The sequence below is a fragment of the Sorex fumeus genome, unplaced genomic scaffold (genome assembly GCF_029834395.1).
Source record: "Sorex fumeus unplaced genomic scaffold, SorFum_2.1 ptg000024l, whole genome shotgun sequence".
NCBI classification, from domain to species: domain Eukaryota; kingdom Metazoa; phylum Chordata; class Mammalia; order Eulipotyphla; family Soricidae; genus Sorex; species Sorex fumeus.
The window spans coordinates 40684113-40708878 of NW_026606081.1; the positions used below are offsets into that span (position 1 = coordinate 40684113).

General features: G+C 37.5%; 1 non-coding gene across 1 annotated transcript; it reads right to left on the reverse strand.

Annotated features, from left to right (window-relative positions):
• Positions 1 to 24656: 24656 nt before the first annotated feature.
• LOC130023859 (U6 spliceosomal RNA) lies at positions 24657 to 24766 on the reverse strand. The gene has a single exon (XR_008792521.1). It is a non-coding gene; the product is annotated as a U6 spliceosomal RNA (small nuclear RNA).

Genomic DNA, 24766 nt, shown 5'->3' on the forward strand with positions numbered 1-24766 from the left:
ACACTCCTGAAATTTATATGGAACAAGAAGCCCCCACGAATAGCTAAAGCAATTCTTGGGAAAAAGAAAATGGGAGGAATCAACCTCCCTAACTTCAAACTGTACTACAAAGCAGTAATAATTAAAACAGCATTGTACTGGAACAAAGGCAGAACTGCAGACCAATGGAACAGGGTTGAATACACTGACATCTCCCCTCAATCATATGATCATCTAATCTTTGATAAAGGTGCAAGTAATGTGAAGTGGAGTAAGGAAAGCCTCTTTAATAAATTGTGTTGGCATTATTGGACGGCTACATGCAAAAAAATAGGCTCAGAACTCTGCCTAACACCATGTACAAAAGTAAGATCAAAATGGATTAAAGACCTCAACATCAGACCAGAAACCATAAGGTACATTGAAGAAAAAGTTGGCAAAACCCTCCATGATATTGAAGCTAATGGTATCTTCAAAGATGCCGCACCACTGGCCAAGCAAGTGAAAACAGAGATAGATAAATGGGACTATCTTAAACTAAGAAGCTTCTGCACCTCCAAAGAAACAGTGACCAAAATACAAAGACAGTCTACAGAATGGGAAAGGATATTCGCCGAATACACATCTGACAAGGGGTTGATATCCAGGATATACAAAATACTGGTTAGACTCCACAAGAAGAAAACATCCAACCCCATCCAAAAATGGGGCAATGAAATGAACAGAAACTTTCTCAAAGAAGAAATCCGAATGGCAAAAAAGCACATGAGAAAATGCTCTACATCATTAATCATCAGAGAGATGCAGATCAAAACCACAATGAGATATCATCTCACACCTCAGAGACTGGCCCACATTCAAAAGAACAAAAGCAACCAATGCTGGCATGGATGTGGCGAGAAAGGGACACTCCTTCACTGTTGGTGGGAATGTCGACTGGTTCAGCCCTTCTGGACAACAGTATGGACGATTCTCAAAAAATTAGAAATTGAGATCCCATTTGACCCAGCAATACCACTCCTGGGAATATATCCCAGAGAGGCAAAAATGTATAGTCGAAGTGACATCTGCACTTGTTTGTTCATTGCAGCACTCTTTACAATAGCCAGAAACTGGAAGAAACCTGAATGCCCAAGAACAGATGACTGGTTAAAGAAACTTTGGTACATCTACACAATGGAGTACTATGTAGCTCTTAGAAAAGATGAAGTCATGAAATTTACATACAAGTGGTACAATATGGAAAGTATCATGCTAAGCGAAATGAGTCAGAAAGAGAGGGATAGACATAGAAAGATTGCATTCATCTGGGGGATATAAAGTAACAAAGTATGAGATTAATACCCAAGAATAGCTGAGATCAGCACCAGGAGGATTACTCCATAGCTTAGAGGCCAGCCGGGTATCCTAGAGGAAAGGGCAGTTCAGATAGAGAAGGGAGCACCAAATAAAGGATGTTTGGAGGATCCTCCCAGGAGGGGAGATGCATGTCGAAAGTAGACTATGGACTGAACATGTTTGCCACTCAATGCCTCTTTTGCAGACCACAACACCCAAACGGAGATAGAGAACACAGGGGATTCCCCTGTCACAGAGGCAGGGGGGATGGAGGGATGGGGGTGGGAGGGATATTATCCATGGTGGTGAAAAATGGGCACTGGTGGAGGGATGGGTATCTGATCATTGTATAATTGAAACCCAAGCACAAAAAATTGTAAATCTACAACTGTAAAAAAAAAAATAAAAAAAAATGTAATGGTAAGTACAGAATTTATATCTTATAGAGTTAAAATAATTGCTATAGTTTCACATTACATGTAACGATATGTTTTCCTTTGGTAGGGTAGTAGTTCAAAATAGGAAATAAGTCTTGTGGTAGAGTAAAAAAGAAAATTATGCTTCCCCCAAACCTAGGTTCAGTACCAATATATGTGCAACTGTTCAAGTTCTTTAACTGTGCATTAGTATTGCCAGCATCATCTTATTTACCATCAAGATGGCGTACTGGAACTGGAACCCACGGAAGTTGAACTCTCTCCAAGGTCAAATAATATGGTTCTCAATACTTTACTAGAGTCAAAACTTTGAACTTGTCTCCAATATAACTTGTGTTGAAAAAATATTTATCCCTACAATACAAAAATCTTGATTTAACTCAGTTTTGCATAATGTTACTTCTGGTTTATAATTCTGATATGGCTTAACCTAAGAATAAACAGTGGTCATAGTAATGGGTGAATTATTGAACTTGTAAAATCTTGAGTGCTGGTGTTCTGAAGATAAACACCTAATTCTTGATGCTAATAAGAGTTGCTGGGCCATCAGCTGCCTCCTAGAGTCTTGAAGAAAGATGTTTAATGCCCTAGTACAACCAATGGAATGTGTCTAAATATATATATATGCATTTCTGAAGTCTTTTATTTTGGTTTTGGGACCACACTTGAACTCGGATTGACTTGGATTGAACTCGGATTGACTGTGGACAAGGCAAATGCCCTCTCCACTGTACTAACTCTTTGGCCTCGTTTCTGAGGTTTTAAGCAGTTCACGACTAACTGGGAAGCAGAGATTCTAGCATCTCTGTCCCAGAGCCCGGAATGTTTAAATAGAAGTAATATCCCTAAAGTAAGCTGATATTTTTTCACCTCATAAAAAATACCTCTGCAAATTCACCTGAGGAGGAACAAAAAGTGACTTTTCCAGCTAAGTTTTATGAAGAATCTCAGCACTTTTTTTCCAAAGGAAAGAAATGGAAAAGTATTTATATCCAGATGCTTAGAGAAGTGAAGGAGGAAGGAAATTCATCATTTTAGTTCTTATAAATTCTTTATTCTAGGAAAGCATAACATACTATGAGTGTACCTATGTTCCACGAACAAATGTCAACTTTTCTTAGCATTAAATCTAATGCCTTTCTCCTCTTTAACTCCTAGTCTGTCTGCAAGATCTCTGACTGCAAAGATTTCAGCTAGTATTGGAGTCATTCCTAGGTCATGATGAACTGTTGTTCATATGTGTTAGTTCTCTGATTTCGATCCAATGGAACGAGACTGCTTTGGAGAGTGTGTGGGACATCTCTATTTTGTCACTGGATTTACAAAAGCTTTACCATAGAAGTTTCCATTCTTTCTCCTTGACTGAAGTGAATGCTTAAATATTTGATCCACTCCAACACTTACTTGTTGCAGCATTATTTACACAGAATTAACATGGAAGCTTGTCGATAGACAATTAGATAGAGAATAGGTTTATACAGTTTGTATTCAGAGTATATACGTTTATACAGTAGAATGCTTTTCCTCTGTATTTTTTTGCCATTCATAACAAAAGAGAAGGAGCTCAAATAAATTTTATGAAATAATCTGTAAGAAAAAAGATAAGAATTGAATGATGTCACCCATGATGTGTGTGATATGAGAAGATGAAGTTGATGGGCAGTGAAAAGACAAACCTGTGAACTCTCATAATAGAACTAAGGTTACCTGAGGAAAAAGGGCTTGGGAAGGGAAATAAGAGAAGAGATGGGAAAAAAAAACACCAAAAGTTGATTTCCTTGCATCCCAAATAAATCAATATTTAAAAATGGCGAGCCCCACTATCAGTCCCGAATATTAGAACACTTTATTGCCCTTCAGTTGCTCTGAGTCAGTTTGTTTCTTATTCCCCTTGACATCTCCTGATGCTAAGTGCCCAGTGACAGGCTGTAGAGGTTTCACCATAATCCACCTTTATCCATTAACAGACACTCAATCACTAAAGTGCTTACTAGACTAAACATATTTATCCAACCAAATCACACTTTACAATGCAAATCTGCCAATCAGACCCCAGCTATTAACAAGAAACTGCTTGAAGGGGATTTTGGTGTTTGTGCTGTGAAGAGCCTGCTTACCTCCAACAAACCACTAAACCAAATTAACATAGCTGTATCCTCATAAAAGAAACCAGATATCCTGCAGTGAAAAGAGAAGGCTTGGTGGGGCTGGTCTCCTTTGATGGCTAACCATGGGGCAGACGGGGGCTTCAAACTTCAAATCTGGCTACCACAAAGTCATTATGAACCTCCAGCATCAGGCTTTTGATAACTTTAAAAGCAAAATAAAAACGTAGCGTTGGGGTAACTCGGTAAGTTGTCAACTTACTCTGTTACTAATATAATTGCAATAAGTGCTGTAATTGTTGGATAAGGCTCCTTAATTCTAATTGCTCCTTCAACCAAGATCATGTTGTAAAAGTTCTTGCATTAGCCAAAAGTAAAATCCAAGAGACATAAATGTGGTAGTAATAATAATTCTTTTTACTGGCCTGGCAGAGAGTTAGAGAACAAAGCGTAACAAACTTCAAAGTTTTGAACTAAAAAAAACCCCAGAATTGAAAAAAGTCACATACTCTTTGTGCCTTTATTGAGCAATGCTTATTAAGTGCCATCACCAAAAAGTACCGATTTGACAAAATGTTTTTTTTCTACCCTACAGGCAAGTTACACCATCCCTCTTGCCATCCTAATTTAAGATTTCTGTCATAAACGACATAACACAGCCCTGTATATCCTCATTCAGGACTCTTAATCGCCTTAGACTTATTGGTATTATACCTCCTTTAAATACCAATATTTTAAGGCAGCTTTGACCCTAGGTAAGGTTTGAGGTAATTTTTTTCACCACTTAACTTGTAGGAGAAGAAAGGCAGAATTTACTTCAAGTTAAGCTACAGACACAAAGTAAATAGTAATTCGTAAAATAATAGGCCATTATACGGCACAGAAAAAGAACACTACTGTATCTCAACTCCACACTTATTGTACTAAAATGAAATATGAATTTTTGGTCATTACTGTTTATCAAAAATAATGAGCACTTTCTTATTTTAGGAAACTTTATAGGCACTTCTGGGGGAAAATATTATGTGTGGCTAGAACAAGCTTCGTTTTGGACATCCTTCTTCACTCTGAAATAATTTCCAATGTGAATAAACCACAATGCTGCACTTTTCCAAAGATCAGCTGAGAAAAAATTCAGGCCAAAGGATAAATTAAATTGCCGTGCACCAAAAGGTCAGGAACTTGCTAGACACATTTTAGAAGCATAGTATGTTACTGAAATCAGAAAATTTATACAATTTTTTAATATATATGCATTTAAGCTATTATTCTTATATCTCATGATATAGGAAAGAATTGTTAGTGAATCATAATTTTTTGTGAAATGCTTGTTGTATGACCTTAATAATATGTAATTAACATATCATGTAAGATGTTAATATTATCAAAAATATTATTAACATTATTAATAATATTAACATCTTATATAAATATCCCCTTTATGTTAATGTAGAAAACTGATATTCTTATATCATCTCCTCTGCTGCTATGTTTATTAAAATAATCTGGAATTTGAATTTGAATATAACACATTATTTCATGAGCAATGTTAAATGCTAAAAATAAAATATTCAGTAAAATGATTTTGAATAAGAACATTGGAAAGTTTAACCTTTTTGTCTTAAAACCTTTTCTTTTCTAACCACATTATCAGAGAGGACAATCCTAACAAACATAATTATAATTATGCTGTTTTTACTTACATAAAAGCTTTTAATTTTATTTCTAAGAAGAATAGAAATCATATGCTATATTGTGTCAGATTTTGAAATTATAGTTTTCTAACAATGAGCTACCTAATAAAAGTATGGATGAAGCAGAAATACACATTGATATGGGCAGTGTATGGGGAGGTGGGAGAAGAAACGCTTAGAGGGGCTCATGATAGAGAACTATGGAGACTTTTATGAAATACCTATGAAACACATATAATCATCATCTCTATTGTGTATTTGTAAAGAAAAACAAGAGGATAGACAGAGAAAAGTTTCTAGCACTGGACTATTAATTCTGAGAATGACTATCATTTTCATTTCTTAGTGTCACCAGTGCTTGGTATTACACACACGGGTCATCAGTAAAGGGTTGTGGTCTTTGGTATTACACACACAGGTCATCAGTAAAGGGTTGTGATCCCCAGTAAAGGGATAAATGAGTTCCCAAAGAAGAAGTTGACAACAAGTTTGGAAAGACACAGGAAGGTAGCTGTCCCCTCTACCTGCCACCTGAAGGGCAAAGCCTCTGGGGAGAAGTGAGAGGAAAAGGGTTGGGAGTGAAGTAAGTGTGGACTTCGAGTATATCCTCTCTTTATACCAAGGAAAGGCAAATAGCAATAGACAAAATAATTTGATTTTTTAGATTAATAATTTTTATATTATTAATTATTAATTTTTTGATAACCAATTTAAAGTAAGATTTAGAAGGAGGACGATTGGTGCAATGGACATTGTGAAATGTGTCTCAGTGCATAATCGACATCAGAAAGCTCATGGTACTCACTTTCCACATCTTGGTACCGTGCATTGGCCTTAACTTTGAGTAGCTATTCTGAATGACAGACTTGGACTATGCTACCTAGAGTGGATGATCAAAAAAGAAATTACACTAAAATATGGACTGAAAAATATTTAGAATGTTATACTGCTTGTCAACTGTGAATTTAAACCATGTTGATAACATCTACGTGTTAATATGTCTAAGGCTATGAGACTTGGTGGAAATACTAGGATGCCTTCTCTCTAAAAATATCTAAACACATCCAAAAATGAGAAAGTGCATGAAATATAAAAGGGCTTGGTCTATTTTCTTTTTCCCCATGGACTTACACATGAATACTAGTTCTGTTTCACACAGATAAGAACTGTTGAAGAATAATTTTCAACTTAGAGACCATTAGATAATTTGAGGCTTCCTCATTTGAGGTTGAAAAATAAAGAAGATTTTTTTACCAAGCTTATTTTCGTAGGAAGATTTTAATCTCGTTTTAAGAAGGATATGAAATCTACCAAGTTTCCTCTTCCTGACAAGTTTTGGCTTGTCTTTTGAGAATCCTGACCAGGAGTGAAACATATTTTTTTCTGTTTTTTGTTTTGAGAGTCACCCTAACAGCTCCAATGATGCATAAAGTTACAGAAATCTCAAAGCAGGGAAATGCCCCACTAATGCACAGTCTCTGTACATTCAACTATGGCCCATTCAACATTGTTTGATGACTGAGAAATTATGTTAATGTCAAATTGTGGGCTCATGTTCAAAAGATAGTCAAAGGCAAACTAGTAATCACTGCAAGGGAGAGAATTCCTCCCAACTGCCTAGATTTTATCTTTTCTTGGAAAAACTTACTTTACCTTTTATCCTCAGATTGTAGTGGAGTTTGAAAATGAGGAAAGGATAACATGAGACTATAAATTGATTCTGTTTATAGATACATGTAAAACATTTTTATATCTATTTTTCTTTTGGACAAATAGAAATTATATTAATGGAGGCATATAATTTTAAGAAACTGTACAAATATATATGTATACATAGCAGGTATAGCTCTTATATTTTATAATTATTAATATAAATAATATTTTAGCTATCTGAATAAGAAGTTTTGAAAGTGGCTGAAACACAGAATATTGCCTTTCTGCTTTCATTAGTCTTTATCTTCAATTATTCTCCAAGATATTATAAGGAATAAAATTAAAATATCTATTCTTTAGTTGTCCTAGTTACATTTTAAATGCTCAACAGCCAAGTGTGCTTAGAGATTTTTGTTTGGTTAATACAGCTATAAAATATTTTAATCATTGCAGAAAGTCCATGGTGACATAGCAGAAGGAAAAACTCTGAAATATTACTGCCATGGTTTTTCATTTTTTATCTATTATGTAAACATAAAATTTTTCTGTTAAGCGTATGTTTACAGTAATACCAGGCCTATCATTCTACTCATTTTCCACTTCTCACTGATTAGCCTATTGACCAGTTGAATGGAAATTTCTTTCTAATTTTCATGTAACTTAAAGAGAACACCTAAAAACAGTGGAAAATTCTACTGCTTTGTGAGGAATGAGTTCTCTGTACACAAAAATTAAAATACTGATTAAATCATTAAGCTTTAAAAAAACTTTTTTTTGAGCCTCCAAGAGCCCCGGTGGCCCTGGCCAGCATTCTTGGCTAGGTTCTTGGGAAGTAAGTCAGGGATTCAGTAAATGTGCATGAGGATGTTAGTTGGGACCTGCAGTTCTGGGGATTACTCAGGCCAACGGATGGTGGTCTGGGACCTTCAGGTATGCACTTGGCCATTCTCAGGAAACTATATGTTACCAGGGATTGAACTGACCTTGACTGTAAGGCAGCCTTGTATCATCTCTCAGGCCTCCATATAATTATTCTTATTCTTCAATCTTTGCCTAACAATTCCAATAACACTGCTAGAGAAGGAAACATGATTTTGCAGCAAAATAATGGTTTTCATTGAAAAGTTTTTATTTCCTTGGTGCTCAAAAAGAATTTTTGAAGACACCCTCTTATGTCTACTCAGTGTGGTGTGTTTCAAGTATTTCATTATATATTCAACAGTGAACAAATCCTAAGTGTTCTAGTCTTCTCTCATAAGGAACTCTGAGGTCAAAATTATTTGGAGTTTTCACATCAAGTCAGATGAGGGAATCAGTTCCATTTAAAGACTAATCTTTATGCCCATAATCTCTACCTCTTCCTGTGTTTATGTTTGAAATCCAGTTTTACTGAAAGTTGTGTACTTCCTTACACTAAGGAAGTGAGTCAGTGTCCCCATGAAAAGAAAGGATTAAATTTTGAGTATAGAAATGCACGTCTGGGTTCTTAGTTGTACAACTCTGTGTGAAGGCAGTGAAAATATGTTAAGGAACGCTGGCTAGATCCAGAGAACCATCATTTTAAATTGAAGATGATATCTTGTAGATGGATTTAAAAAATGAGGTTTTTTTTATTGTTCAGGGCTTTCATCTGGCTCTGTTCTCAAGGATCATTCCTTGTAATTCTTGGAGACCATATCTAGTGCCAGACATTGAACTGTGGTCAGCTGTATGCAAGGCAAGAGGCTTAACCCCTTACTATATCTCCAATTCCTACATTCAAATTTATTTAGAATATTTTTCCTCAATTGACTATTCAAAAGAAATTTTAGAAAATGATTTACTTTGTATTTATTTTTAAAATACTTAAAAAATTTAGATTAAAGAAAAAGCCTTATATGATGAACTAATACTTTGTTGATGTAGGATATTCCTGGAAATTTCTAATAGTTTAATAACAGATATTTTATATATATCTTATTGATGGACAAATGTTTTGTGATTAACTCTTTTCCTAAAGAAATGTCTTTCATACATTTATTCCAATAAATAAATCATTATGGGAAGTGTTTATGGGATATATAATGGTAAAAATTATTCTGCATATAGAATTGTAATCATCCTCATAAATTGCTACATTATTTCAATTGCTTTTATTTATAATCTGCAGTGCTTGGTATTTGACAGTGAAATGAAACTGTCATTAAATATAGTACATTTTCTAAGTATCATCTCCTTCCATGTCACTACATATTATTTGTCTCATTTAATTCTTACATGACTTTTATTATTTGTTATTATATAGCACAGACAAGGATGAAGGTTAGCTTTTTCCCAAGGGTGCTCAACTGCAAAGTGGCAATAGTGAAAGATAATCCCAGAGTAGAATGTCTGGTTCTAGAGTTTTGACTTTTTTCTACAAAGATTAAAAAAAATGCTCAGAAAAAAATCAGCTTGTCCAAAGTAGAATGCATAATGGAGGAAGTATTTTAGTGCAATTAATCTAACTCCAAATTCTTTTCATTTTTTCCAGTTTTTATTTGAATGAAAAAGTCATATTTCATAAAGAAAAGTTTTTAGATCATCAGAGTATATAAAAATGAGAATCCATAGATAGAAATGTTGCTGGAGGAATTCTTTGTTTAGCCAAAGTCCATATAAACTTGTCACATAGGTTTAGAAGTCAGATTTTATGCATGGCACCTTTCTCTTGGTATACTGAAAATATTCCAGCACTGAAAAACTTTATGATATTGTGTAAAACATATGTTTTCACTCAAGTATGAAATCTTTGAGGGTCAAGAATATTTAAAGGCTCATTATCAATGTTGTGATGTTTGTTTAAGTGAATATGGAGTCTAGCCATCTCATTGCATGTGCAAAAATTTTTGTTAGCATGTGGACTTTGCTTTATTTTCAGAGGGTGAAATGTCACCCAGGATATCTTGGTAATCCTTAACCAGAAGGCAAAAAGTGCTGCAGGAAGCATATTTTTCTGGCACATGTGTCAACATATTTCTAACATATATGGCAATGAACATTTAAGAAAGGAATTTTGAAAGGAAGTCTTACCTTTTTACTGGAAAGTATATACCTGTGAGTCTCTTAATTGACTGGAAATTTAAAGATATCAACCTCACATTTAACTGTTTATTAGCTAAAAATTAAAAGTGAAGCATAACACAGACTTTTACAAAAAATATTGATGGAGTTCATTAAGATTAGCATGAGTTTTGTGAGCACTACAGGAACCATATAACGAGAAATGACACCAATTGATGAAGAGCAGATTTTATAATTTGGGTGTACATTTTCATAATTGGGGGGGATTTCACAAGTAGTTTTCAGGAGACCTAGCAGGCCAGTCCTAGTGACAGTCAACTGCCACAGAAGTGGCAGTGCAAATTCCCAGGTAACTTAGATGCTTCTCCGACTCTGCCAGGGAGCAGAGTCACTCAAGAGGTGCTTGGAGTTCTCCAGGGTTATGGCCAGAGATGCTCAGAGGACCACGTGATGCTGGAGATCAGGCTGGGCACACATGCCCTTAACAATTCCCTGCCCATACTTTAAAGTTTTTTGGATTGGGGTGGTAAAAAGAATGAAGAAATACATAGTAGAGGGAAGGAGAAGTCCCAGGGAAGAGGAAAAGCATGGATTAGTAGAATATAAAATGGTAAAGTTTCATAGAAAACAAGAGGTATAGCCCTAATTTTAGAAAACAGGAAGATTAATTGCTGATATCACAGATAAAATAAATATGTTGGGTTTTATAAGATTTTTTTTAAAGTTTTCTTTTTTAAAAATATTATTTTATGTATGGACATGGAGAGTATCATGCGAGAATAATGAGTCAGAAGGAGAGGGACAGTTACAGAATAACTGCATTCATACGTATGGTATAAAATACACACACATACATATATATACATACATATACATAATAACTAATATCCAAGGCCAGGGTAAACAGGGGCCAGGAGGACGGGTCAATGGTTGGAAGCTTGCCACAAGAGTGTGTTGTGGGTGAAGAACAATTAGGATAGAGAAGGAACCAAAATGACAATAATACTTGAAAATGATCATTTTGGACAGGAACCCTGTGTTGAAAGTAAGTAAATATATATATGAGAACCTTTCATTATCTGTATTATAAACCAATAGGAGAGAGAGAGAGAGAGAGAGAGAGAGAGAGAGAGAGAGAGAGAGAGAGGCAGACAGAGACAGACACACAGATGAAGAGAAAAAAAGCGCTTGCCATAGTGGCAGACAGCAGGATAGGGTGGGAGGGTGGGAGGGAAACTGGGACCATTGGTGGTGGGAAAAGTACACTGGTGAAGGGACAGGTGTCGGAACATCATATTATTGAAATCCAATCATGGACAACTTTGTAACTCTGATTCATAAAAAAATAAAAATAAAAAAAATTAAATTAATTTTAATGTAGAAGAAATGTGTTGATACAATTCTAAAATTAAAATTCATTAAATAACAAAGGTACAATATTAACATAATGAATTGATGTGAATATTGTTATATCTTATTGCAGGGTTGTTAACTCCTTGCCTAAGAATTTATGAAGATGTTTGTTGCTTTAGGAGGTATATCACGGCCACTTATGTGGCGGTTCTGTGGTTCAGAGACTTCAGCGTCTCTGGGCTGGACCTGTGGTTGGACCTGGTGGTGGCTGTGGGAAGTAAGCATGGCTTCCTGGGCTTTCAGAAATATGAAGGGTTATGGGGTCATCCCACTCCTCAAAAAGACACCAGAGTTCTTAGCCTGGGCACTGGGAACCTCAAATTATTCACAGATTGGTGTCTCTGCAGAGAATTTTCCTGAAGTGGTGGAGGTGAGCCCTGGGCTTGGCTACAGAGGTGGGGCGTGAGTTTGCCTGCTAGAGTTGCAACTGTCAGGTGTTTGATCCACCTCCTGAGAATGCCCCAGAAGTTTCATTTATAGGGACCCATGATTTTATAACTTTTAGCACCTTGGTGTGCATTTCCTGGGAAGTTTAGTCGGGAATGGTAGAGCAGGACTGGTGTATGAATCTACATGGCGGATGAATTTTTTTTAGGTTTTTATAAGTTTTACCATGCTTTAATAACAAAGGAGAACATTTTTTTAAGATAAAATGGGGAATCTTCTCTACTATAAAATAAGTGTGATGTTTTATGATCACCTAAACATTTAAAAATTTTGGGAGCTTTCTTAGGAGTCAGGAAATATAAAGTATCTACTTTGAAAAGAGCAATATATTGATTATTTGGGATGGGGGATAGGGTGGAATAAACATGACATAATCCCTGTCTTCAGAGGGTTTTGCTGAAGACAGCAAAACTCAGGTAGGAATCCAGTGGACAGATGAATAATACAAAATAAAATATGTCACTGCTATAGGTAGCAAACATTAGGAAGTCTAAAGAAAAGGCATATTTCCTGGAAGAAATGAAACTGAAGTGAGAACTTAATGGATAGAAGAAATTTAGAAAGGAAGAGGGGCAGAGGAGAGGTGTTTCAGGCAGAGGATTTGTGGATGGGATTTTGGTCCAGGAATGTTCTTTTATGTTCATAGATAGCAGAGGTTGCTTCACTATGCTTACAAGAAAGTATTAGAGAACTGAGATATTGAGCTTGTACAATGAGGCTGATGCCAACCCAGTGATCCCTATAATAATCAAGGGTTGTGATGTGTAGAAATCTTGGAAGGACAGTGGACTTTGTGATCTATTCTAACAAAGGTGCTTCAAGAGCAACAGGAAGGACTTTCCATTGAGAAATTCACATTGAATCTATTTTCACCAGTAATGAAGTTAATAGTCAACATTTCAATGCATTCCTTACCTAAAAGGAACCTATTTCCTTTATTAAGTCATGGTCCATGTTAAAGCAAAATGCTTTCAACTCTTACTTAGAGTGAAAAAAGCTTCTTTCTCAGTTTGCTTGGAAGTTGAGGGTAGTCCCAGATTTCTCTCAGTCCTTTCCTCCTTATTAGTTTGTATAAATATTGATTCACCCTAGAAATGAGTTATGGGTAGGAGGGACCCTTTTTTTCCTGTAGTATAGAACACAGCATTCCAGAAAACCCTCATTTCCGTTGATGAATGGCTATTGGCATACAGAAATCTGGCATGTGGTCGAAGAGAAGGGATACAGCTGACATGAGAAACGCTTGAGAAGGAAACCATAATCCCCCTTCAAATTCACTGCTTATTAGAGGAGCTAAAATGATTAAGCAGCTGGAGGTTTTGATGTATGAGGAAAGATTAAAAGAATTACATGTGTGTAGGTTGGCTGAAGAGCTAAGGAGGGTATGTGCATATGTGTGTGGGGTGGGGGTCTGATAGCCATTTGCAGATAATTGAAAGTATAAACCCCATTGAAGGAAAGGGATTGTGGGGGTGGTCTTTAGGGGATTATCTAAGGGTAATGAATGAACTGAAGAAAAGGGGGGGAAATGGTTTCATCAGGAAGACTTTCATAATGAGTGAGACTTAAGAGGCCATAAAAGAATCTCCCAGGAGAGGTGGTGAAATTCCCATCCCTTGAGTCATTTGGAGGAGGCCTAGAAAGTTCTGGAAGGGCACAAGACTATCCTGTGGGGGAACAGATTCCCTAAGCACAAAGGACCAAAGGACTATCCGTTGTCATGATTTTTTCCCCTTCGGTGTTTTAAAGCCCCATTGCTAAGATGAATCAATTGGTGAACAATGAATTTGGACGTTCCCCAGGAACAAAGTCTGCCTCATCTCACTGATAATTTTCTTCAAGTCATAAAGGCATGTTCCACACCTCTTCCCCTTGTGATTGCCACACATTGTCTTTGACGTTATATCATTTCTAAAGGGACAGAAAGGTTCAGTGGTGGAAGAATGGCCCGATTGCAAAGATAAGCAGCACATAATTCTGCTAAGGAGAATATTAATGAACACGCCTTGCCCTGCTCAGCGATGCCTGCTATATGTCACATTAAGCAACCGGTGTTGGCATAGATGTGGTGAGAAAGGGACCCTCCTTCACTGCTGGTGGGAATGCTGACTGGTTCAGCCCTTTTGGAAAACAGTATGGATGATTCTCAAAAAATTAGAAATTCAGCTCCCATTTGACTGAGCAATACCTGGGAATATATCCCGGTGAGGCAAAAAAGTATAGTCGAAGTGACATCTGCACTTGTTTGTTCATTGCAGCACTGTTTACAACAGCCAGAATCTGGGAAAAAACCTGAGTGCCCAAGAACAGATGACTGGTTAAAGAAACTTTGGTACATCTACACAATGGAGTACTATGTAGCTGTTAGAAAAGATGAAGTCATGAAATTTACACACATGTGGTACTACATGGAAACTATCATGCTAAGTGAAAATGAGTCAGAAAGAGAGAGACAGACATAGAAAGATTGTATTCATCAACATAAAGTAACATAATAGGAGACTAACACCCAAGAATAGCTGAGATAAGTACCAGGAGGTTTACTTCAAGGCTTGGAGGCCAGCCGCAAATACTAGGGGAGAGGGCAGCTCAGATAGAGAAGGGAGGACCAAATAAAAGGTGTTCGGAGGATCCTCCCAGGATGGGAGATGCATGCTAAAAGTAGACTATAGACTGAACATGATCACCTCTCAATGCCTCTTTTGCAAACCACATCACCCAAAAGGAGAGAGAGAGAATAAAAGGGAATGCCCTGCCACAAAGGCAGGGTGGGCTGGGGGAGATGGGGGGTGGGAGGGATACTGGGATCAGTGGTGGTGGAAAATGGGCACTGGTGGAGAGATGGGTACTTGATCATTGCATAACTGAAACCCAAGCACGAAAGTTTGTAAGTCTACAACTGTACCTCATGGTGTTTCACTAATGAAAATTTTAAAAAAGAGGTCTTCCAGGTCTTTCTGTGTTAATTAGGGGGTCAACCAGGCTACTCTTGGGTAAGAAGTTGGTCCAGGCTAGCCTTTCCTTGGGATTGTGACAAAGCAGGACAAAGGATTGTGACAAAGGATTCTTTTTATGGTGGCTTTTGATAATCTTGATGATATTTTATTTTGATACTAAAATATTTTTATTTTCATCATTTACAGAAACTGAAAGAGGACAGATCTCAGAACACTTCATTTTAATGGTAATGGAATTAAAAAAAAAATGTCTCACGGTCTTGTAAGATGCCATCCTTTGATCCCATAGTTTCTTGGGCTTTTCCTCTGGGGAGGAGTAATAAATGACTCTCTCACCAAGATTTATAGACAACGTTTTCTTCGCAGTGTTACTCATACAGCTAATAACTAAAATGAACTTCAGTGTTAAGGGTAGGTAAAAAGTTTTGTCACAAATTTAGAATACACTTACAGTTTACAGTTTCCTTTCACCTGTGCATATTTTTAAAGAATATATAGTAATATAAGAAAATGTGTACTATAGTGTGGGGAGAAATAAGCAGAATGGGAGTTGCTAAAAGATGGGTGGATATGAGGTAGACCTTTTCCTAGCCTTGCAATTTCTAAGTGGTGGAACTAGGGCAGAGTTTATTTTCTTCATTATGATCTTTCACAGATTCTGCAATTAATATACCTCATTCATCACACTCGCATTTAAACATACTTTCATACTTATTAAAATTTTTAATAATAATTTTAATAGAGTCCATTTCCATAACTCATAAATCAGAGATTCTTGGGACAGTGATACTGGAGGGCAATGAGGACCATACCCAGAAGTGCTGGGGGAACATGTAGTACATGGAGTCAAACTTGTGGACTTATGTATGATAGGCATGAACGCTAATACCATAGCTATTTCAGTAACCCCATATTTTGTCTTAAAAATTGAAATTGTACTAAAAATGAGTTTAGATGGACTGTTTTGTCCTAGGCAAAAAATGCCCTGGGTGGAGCTTCTGCATAAAAAATAAGTTAGCTGAAAACAAATATGGTGTTACTGTTTAAGATAGAAACACTTCTTCTATTTTTCAAATTATAATACAAAGTATATTTTAAAACTGAAATTAGAGGAAAGTTGAGGATTAATGTATAATCAGTCACAAAATTCACTAATATACTGTTAAGCATCAAAATATTTTACTAGGTTTGCTTCACAATTTTTCATTAGGATACAATATAGACATATTAAACAGTATTTTTTTAAATAAATTTTTAATTTATTTGTTGAATCACCGTAAGAACAGTAACAAAGCCTTTCAGTTCAAGTCTCGGCCAGTCATACAATGATCAAACACCTGTACCTTCACCAGTGCACATTTTCCACCACCAAGAACCCCAGTATAACCCACCTCTCACTCACCTCCCACCTGTGTGGCAGATTTCCACTTTACTCTCTCTCTCTCTCTCTCTCTCTCTCTCTCTCTCTCGATCACATTCAATATTACGACAAAAGACCCATCACTGTCATTTGGAATTTTACCCAAATTTCAGACCTGCCACAAAGACATCATTAGAAAATTTGTTTTCTAATGTTGATTACAAAGAGCATATGATGTTATGTGTCCACAATAGCGGTCATGCAAATTTGGAATTCTAATATTTTAGTAATAAACCTAGAGGGATTACTGCCAGAAGCCCCTGGGTTCCGAGATTAGTATGTGTGCCTCTGGGTTCATGGTCGGTCAGAAGCTTTGGAGCCATTTGAGGGTGGCAACCCGGAGCATTGTCATGGCGGGGAACAGGGTTGATTCCAGCCCTCATCCCATGAAGCCCCACATGCCTCGTCATGCAGTCACATACCTGGCTGTTCATTAGGCTCTAAAAAATGCAGGACACCAGGTCGCCGCCACAGAGGGGGACAGGCGGAGGGACAGACACCCTTCCCCTCCCAGGGTGGCATAGCACCATAGTTAAATACACAGCACCTACCCCATCTGGGACCTCCCAGTGATATCGGCTCTGTTTGGGGCCCAGAGCATTCTCCGGGAGCTGTGTGGCCCTCCAGCCGGTTTTCTTCTTTGTTGCTGTGTGCTGTAATATGGCGCTGGGGTGCGAGTTGTGGGCATGACTTCTGGAATCAGAGGTTGCCTGGGAGCCGGGGTGGCCCCACTGCATTAAACAGTATTTTAGAAGATTAATACATTTAAATTATTGTCTAACTAGGATCTCTAGTATGATTTTTGATTCTTTGGGGTATTTACACATGATTTTTTTTGGCAGCAAATCAATAAGAAAACTATTATGAAATAAAGGTTAAGGCATAACTTTCTCTTAGCTGTGTTGTTTTATCTTATAATTTTACCATTTAGGACTGCTATAGATCGGACTTATGAAAAATAAATAAACTATTAATCAGAAAAATCATCAAGTGAAAGAAATTACACCTTTGAAAGAAATCTACCAGGTAATGATAAGCAAAATATATAAATTCTGCAAATATTTATTTTATGCCTATGATGATTTTGTTATTCTTTGAGAATTTGAGGATACAACAATGAATGAAAAGAGTTGAAATTGAGAAGGGAAAAAGTTTCTTTACTATAGAAATTTTAAAATTAGAATTCTAGTAACAGAAAAAGACTGTCTCTGTACATGCACACTAAATATTTTATTTTCTTTTTAAATTTTCTTTTTATTAGTGAAACATCTTGAGGTACAGTTGTAGACTTACAAACTTTTCTGCATGGGTTTCAGTTATACAATGATTGAGTACCCATCCCTTCACCAGTGCCCACTCTCTACCACCAATGAACCCAGTAGACCTCCCACCCCACTTCTGTGGCAGGGCATTCACTTTTGCTTTATCTTTCCTTTAGGGTGCTATGGTTTGCAATAGAGGTATTAAGTGGCCATTGTGTTCGGTCTATAGTCTACTTTCAGCACTCATCTTGCATCCCGAGCGAGTCCTCCAGACACCCTTTACTTGGTGTTCCCTTTTTTATCTGAGCTGCCTTTTCCCTGAGCAGCTGCTGCCGGCTTTCAAGCCATGGTACATACCACCTGGTAGTTATCTCAACTATTCTTGGGTGTTCACCTCCCATTCTGTTATTTTATATTCCTCAGATGAGTGCAGTCTTTCTATGTCTGTCCCTCGCTTTCTGACTCTTTTCACTTAGCATGATACTTTCATGTAGAACCATTTGTTTGCATATTTCATGACTTCATCTCTCCTGATTGCTGAATAGTATTCCATTGTGTAGATGTGCCAAATTTTCTTTAATCAGTCATCTGTTCTTGAGAACTCAGTTTTTTTTCCCAGATTTTGGCTATTGTTAACAGTGCAACAATGAACATACAAGTGCAGATGTCATTTCGACTGTACTTTTTTGCCTATTCAGGCTATATTCCCAGAAGTGATATTGCTGGGTCAAATTGGGAGCTCTATTTTTAATTTTTTGAGAATCGTCCATACAGTTTTCAAAAAGGTCTGAACTAGTCGAGATTCTTAGCAGCAGTGAAGGAGAATCCCTTTCTCGCCACATCGGTTGCTTTTGTTCTTTTGGATGTGGGCCAGTCTCTGTGGTGTGAGATGATATCTCATTATTGTTTTGATCTGCATCTCCCTGATGATTAGTGATACAGAGCATTTTCTCATGTGCCTTTTAGCCATTCGGATTTCTTCTTTGAGAAACTTTCTGTTCATTTCATCACCCCATTAAAAAAAAATTTTTATTGAATCACCATGAGATGGTTACAAGCTTTCATGTCTAAGTTACAATCACACAATGATCAAACACCCATCCCTCCACCAGTGTACATTCCCCACCACCAATATCCCTGGTATACCTCTCTTTCCCACCCTCCCCCTGCCTCCATGGCAGACATGATTCCCCATAATCTCTCTCTACTTTTGGGCATTATATTTTTCAATAGAGACACTGAGAAGTCATCATGTTTGGTCCTTTATCCACTTTCTGCACACATTTCCCATCTTGACCAATTCCTCCAGCCATCTTTTTCTTAGTGATCCCTTCTCTATTCCAGTTGCCTTCTCCCCTATGCTCATGAGGCAGGCTTCCAGCTATGGAGCAATCTATCTGTCCTATGTATCTACTATCCTTGGGTGTCAGCCTCATGTTATGTTGTTTTATAATCCACAAATGGGTGCAGTCCTTCTATGTCTGTCCTCTTTCTGACTTATTTCACTTAGCATGATACTCTCCATGTCTATCCATTTATAAGCAAAGTTCATGACTTCATCTTCCCTGATAGCGGCATAGTATTTCACTGTGTAGATGTACCAAAGTTTCTTTAATCAGTCATCTGTTTCAGGATATTTGGATTGTTTCCAGATTTTGCAATTGTCATCAACCCATTTTTTGATGGGGTTGGATGTTTTCTTCTTGTGGAGCTCAACCAGTGCTTTGTATATCCTTGATCACTGTCACTGTCCTCCCGTTGTTCATCGATTTGCTCGAGCAGGCCCGGTAACGTCTCCATTGGAGACTTTTGTTGTTTCTGTGTTTGGCATATCTAATACCTAATGGGTAGCTTGCCGTGCTTTCCGAGAGGGGCGGAGGAATTGAACTCGGGTCGGCCATGTTGTCTGCGTGCAAGGCAAACGCCCTTCCGCTGTGCTAGAGCTCCAGGCTGATATCCTTGATATCAACCCCTTATTGGATGGGTATCGGGTTAATATCTTTCCCGTTCTGTAGATTGTCTTTTTATTTTGGTCACTGTATCTTTTGCGGTGCAGAAGATTCTTAGTTCAATATAGTCCTATTTGTTTATCTCTATTTCCACTTACTTGGTCAGTGGCATGTCATTTTTGAAGATACCGTTAGCCTCAATTTCGTGGAGGGTTTTGGTGACCTTGTCTTCTATGTACCTTATGGAGTCTGGTCTGATGTTGAGGTCTTTAATCCATTTTGATCTGACTTTTGTGCATGGTGTTAAATCGAGGTCTAAGTCCAGTTTTTTGCATGTGGTTGTCCAGTTATGCCAGCAACATTTGTTAAAGAGGCTTTTCTTGCTCCACTTCACATTTTCTGCTCTCTTATCACATATTAGATGTATATACATTTGGAGTTGTGTGTAGGGATATTCCACCCTGTTCCATTGGTCAGTGACTCTGCCTTTGTTCCAGTACCATGATGTTTTCATTGTTAATACTTTGTAATAGAGTTGAGGTTGGAGAGGGTGATGCCCTCCATCTTTTTCCCCAAGAATTTCCTCTGTCTCATTATTTGCATTTGTTATTGCAAACGAATTTTAGAAGTGCTTGATTCATTTCTTTGAAGAATTTCATAGGTATCCTTATAGGGATTGCAGTGAATCTGTGTAGTGCCTTTGGGAGTATTGCCATTTTGACAATGTTAATTCTTCCTATATATGAGCAGGGAATATTTTTTCATTTCCTCATGTCCTCTTTTATTTCATGGAGTAGCATTTTGTAGTTTTTTTGTAGAGGTCCTTTACCTCCTCAGTTAAGCTGATACTGAAGTACTTGATTTTCCGGGGTACGATTGTGAACAGTATTGCTTTTTTCACGTCTCTTTCCTCTGTCTCATTATTTGCGTATAGAAAGGGCATGGATTTTTGGGTATTGATATTAAAGCCTGCGACTTTACTGTAGAAGTCTATTGTTTCTAGGAGTTTCTTGGTAGAGGCTTTAGGATTCTCTAGATATAGTATCTTATCATCTGTAAATAGTGAGAGTTTGATTTCTTCCTTTCCTATCTGGATGCCCTTAATATCTTTTTCTTGCCTAACTGCTATTGCAAGTACTTCCAGTACTATATTGAACAGAAGTGGAGAAAGTGGGCATCCTTTTCTTTTCCCTGGTCTTAGAGGGAAAGCTCTCAGTTTTTCCTCATTTAGCATAATGCTTGCCATAGTTTTGTTATAGATGGCTTTGACTATCTTGAAGAAAGTTCTTTCTAAACCCATTTTATCATTAACTGGTGTTGGATCTTGTCAAATGCTTTCTCTGCATCTATTGATGATCACATGGTTTTTACCTTTACTTTTATTGATATGATGGATTATGTTGGCTGATTTCCAAAAGTTAAACCATCTTTGCATCCCCGGGATGAATCCCACTTGGTCGTGGTGTATGATCTTTTCGATGAGTTGTTGGATTCTATTTGCTAGTATTTTGTTGAGGATATTTGCATCGATTTTCTTCACAGATATTGGCCTGTAATTTTCTTTGTTAGTGCTGTCTTTGTTTGCTTTTGGTGTTAGGGAGATATGTGCCTCATAGAAACTGTTTGGGAGAGTTCCTGGTTTTTTTTTTTTTCAATTTCCTGGAAAAGCCTGAGAAAAACTGGCAACAGGTCTTCTTTAAATGTTTGGTAGAATTCGTTATTGAATACATCTGGGCCTCGGCTTTTGTTTTGGGGTAGACTTTTGGTTTTAATTTACTTGATATTAGTAGGTCTATTCAGATATTCCAAGTCTTCTTGGTTCAGTCTTGGGAGATTATAGGAATCTAGGAATTTATCCATTTCTTCTAGTTTCTCTTGTTTTGTGGTATACAGACTCTCAAAGTAGTCTCTGATGATCTTTTGAATTTCATTGGTTTCTGTTGTGATGTCCCATTTTTTATTTCTGATTCGGTTTATTAGGGTTTTCTCTCTCTCTTTGTGAGTCTTGCTAGTGATTTATCAATCTTGTTTATTTTCTCAAAGAACCAGCTCTTGGTTCCATTGACCTTTGAATTGCTTTTTGGGTTTGCATGTCATTAATTTCTGCTCTAAGTTTTATTATTTCTTTCCTTCGTCTGAGTTTGGGTTCCTTCTGTTGGTCTTTTTCTAAGATCTTGAGCTTTGATGTCAAGTTATCTATATAGGCCCTTTCTTCCTTCCTGAGGAATGCTTGCAAAGCTATAAATTTTCCTCTTAACATGGCTTTAGCTGCATCCCATTGGGTCTGGTAACTCGTGTCTCATTCTCATTTGTTTCCAGGTATCTTTTGATTTCTTCCTTGACTTCCTTCCTGATACACTCATTGTTCAACATTGAGTTGTTTAGTTTCCAGGTATTTGTTTGGTTCTCCGCATCTGTTTGAATCACTTCTATCTTCAGTGCATTGTGTTCTGAAAAGATAGTTGATACAATTTCTATCCTCCAAATTCTACTGAGTTATGTTTTGTTACCCAGTATGTGGTCTGTAAAAAACTAAAAACGCGGAAGGTTGTGTGTTCGCAGGCTCTGGAGGGCTCTATCTCACCACCCGCATTTGGTGCCCTAGAGCCGCTGTGTGTGGACTGGATCCAGATGGCTGTTGGCCAACGGAAGATGAAGGAAGAGACGAGGGACAGGCTGGTCAATCTTAGTAGCAGTTTATTACAAGGAAGTTTATCCCATAGAAGAAATTTATGTTATGGAGGGCCTAGGGCCTAGGTCCTGTCAAGCCCATGTGCCCCTTGCTAGTCCATTTTGCAGTCCTGCTCTCTCTGTCCCTTGTCTCTCAAACTCCCTTGCAGTCTGGGCTGACACTCCACCCAGTCAGGTAGCCAAATCAACATAAGAAAGCCCTTCCTGAGGGCCCACCTAAAAGATATTCTAAAGCCCTTCATGACTACCCCAGGCAAAATACCTCCTTAGGTGTTTTTCTGTTTTCCTCAGTCCAATAACCTATCAATAAACTATCAACTATTCCTGAGGCTATGCAGGAAGGACAGAACAGTGTTATCCTACAGTGGTCTATTTTAGGAAAATGTTCTGTGTGCACTGGAAAAGAATGTGTATTCTTTCTTTTTGGGGTGTAAAGCCCTGTATAGGTCTGTTAGTCCTTTCTCTTCTATTTCTTCCTTCAAAGCCAGTGTCTCCTTGCAGAGATTTTTTCCTGTTGATTATCCAGAGGTGATAAGGTGATGTTGAAGTTTCCGACACTATTGTATTGCTGGCAATGTCCTCCTTAAAATCTATTAGCAGTTGTTTTAAATATTTAGCTGGTCCCTCATTCGGTGCATATACATATGAGTGTAATTTCTTTCTGTTGTCCATATTCTTGACAAATAGAAAATGGCTTTCCCTGTCCCTTCTAATCTTCTTCAACCTGAAATCCTTGTTTTTGGATACTAGTATGGCCACCCCAGCTTTTTTTAGAAAGTTGTTTGTTTGAAGGATTGTTTTCCATCCCTTAACTTTGAGTTGGTGTTTGCTCTGACTGTTCAGATGAGTTTCTTGTAGGCAGCAGAATGTTAGTTTCACTTTCTGGATCCATTTTGCGACTCTGTGTCTCTTAATTGATGCATTTATACCATTGACATTGAGAAAAATTTTTGTCATTGGGTTTTGTGCCATCTTTTTGTAAGGGTTTGTTGTTCTTATGGGTGTTTTCCTTCTAGAATTACAGGAGTCCTTTAAGTCCTTCATTTAGCTTTGGTTTTGAGTCTATGAAGGTCCTGAGCTGTTGTTTATCTATAAAATGGTGTATCATTCCATGGAGTTTGAGTTAGAGTTTAGCTGGATAAAGTATTCTTGGTGAGGCATTCATTTCATTGGTTTTTTTTTTTCACTATATTCTACCATTGTCTTCGGGCTTGGAGGGCTTCCTCTGATAGGTCTGCTGTAAATCTAAGAGATGCTTCTTTGTATGTGATTTTCTTTTTTGACCTTGCACTTGCAATATTCTGTCTCTATCTATGGCATCCATCATTCTAAGTATGATATGCCTTGGAGTATTTTTTTGGTGGGGGAAGCCTCTTTTAACTGGCACCCTTCTGGCTCCTTGGATCTGGATGTCTGCATTCTCTAACTCTGGGAAGTTTTCAGAAATGATTTCTTTAACTGTGACTTTTTCATTGGAGTTGCCTTCCTGTCCTTCTGGTACTCCGATGATTCTAATGTTGTTCCTCTTGGAGTCATCCCCTAGCTCTCTGATTCACCTTAGAGCTATATTGAGGTCTTTTCCCATTGTTTGTTGTTGCCTGCATGATTTCTGCTGCTCATCTTCAAACTCACTAATTCTGTCTTCAGCTGTAGCTATTCTACTGCTGAGGGCACCCACTGAGTTTTTAATTTCATCTACCAAATCCTTTATTTGGGACACTTCTTTTTGTAGCTTTCTTATTTCTGCTTTCATTTCTTCCTGTATTTTGTCTGCTATCCATTCCACTGCTTCTTTCATTTCTTCCTTTAATTTTCTGGATGTGGCCTCCATTGATTCTTTGAGTTTCTTGAACATTCTCAACAATTCATCTCAGAATTCCTTATCGGAGAGATCATATTTGTGAGTAACCTCTTTTGAGGATTCAGAACTCTTTTTCGTCCTCTCCTTGTAGTGGAGATCTGTGGTGCTTTCTCATGCTGTTGTGGTTGTATAGAGGTGAAACCTTCAAGATCACTAGCATTGTTCCCTCTTATTGCAGGACAGGATTCTGAATATAGTCGATTGATGGTGGTCACCCCTTTCCCCTTCTAGAATATGTTCTTCTTCTCAGACATTATTCTGTGGCTTACGATAGGCATCTAGTGAAGCAATGGAGGAGGTGCTCTTTCATATTGGGCTTGTACAGCTTCTTGGGTACACTGGTCTTTTGTTGGAATGGGAGTAGGCTGGTGGATTATTGTTGTATTGTGTTTGAGGTGTCCATGAAATAAAAATATGGAATGCTTCATGAATTTGCATGTCATGCTTGCACAGGGGCCATTCTAATCTTCTCTGTATCGTTCCAATTTTAGTATATGTGTTGCCAAAGTGAGCATCAC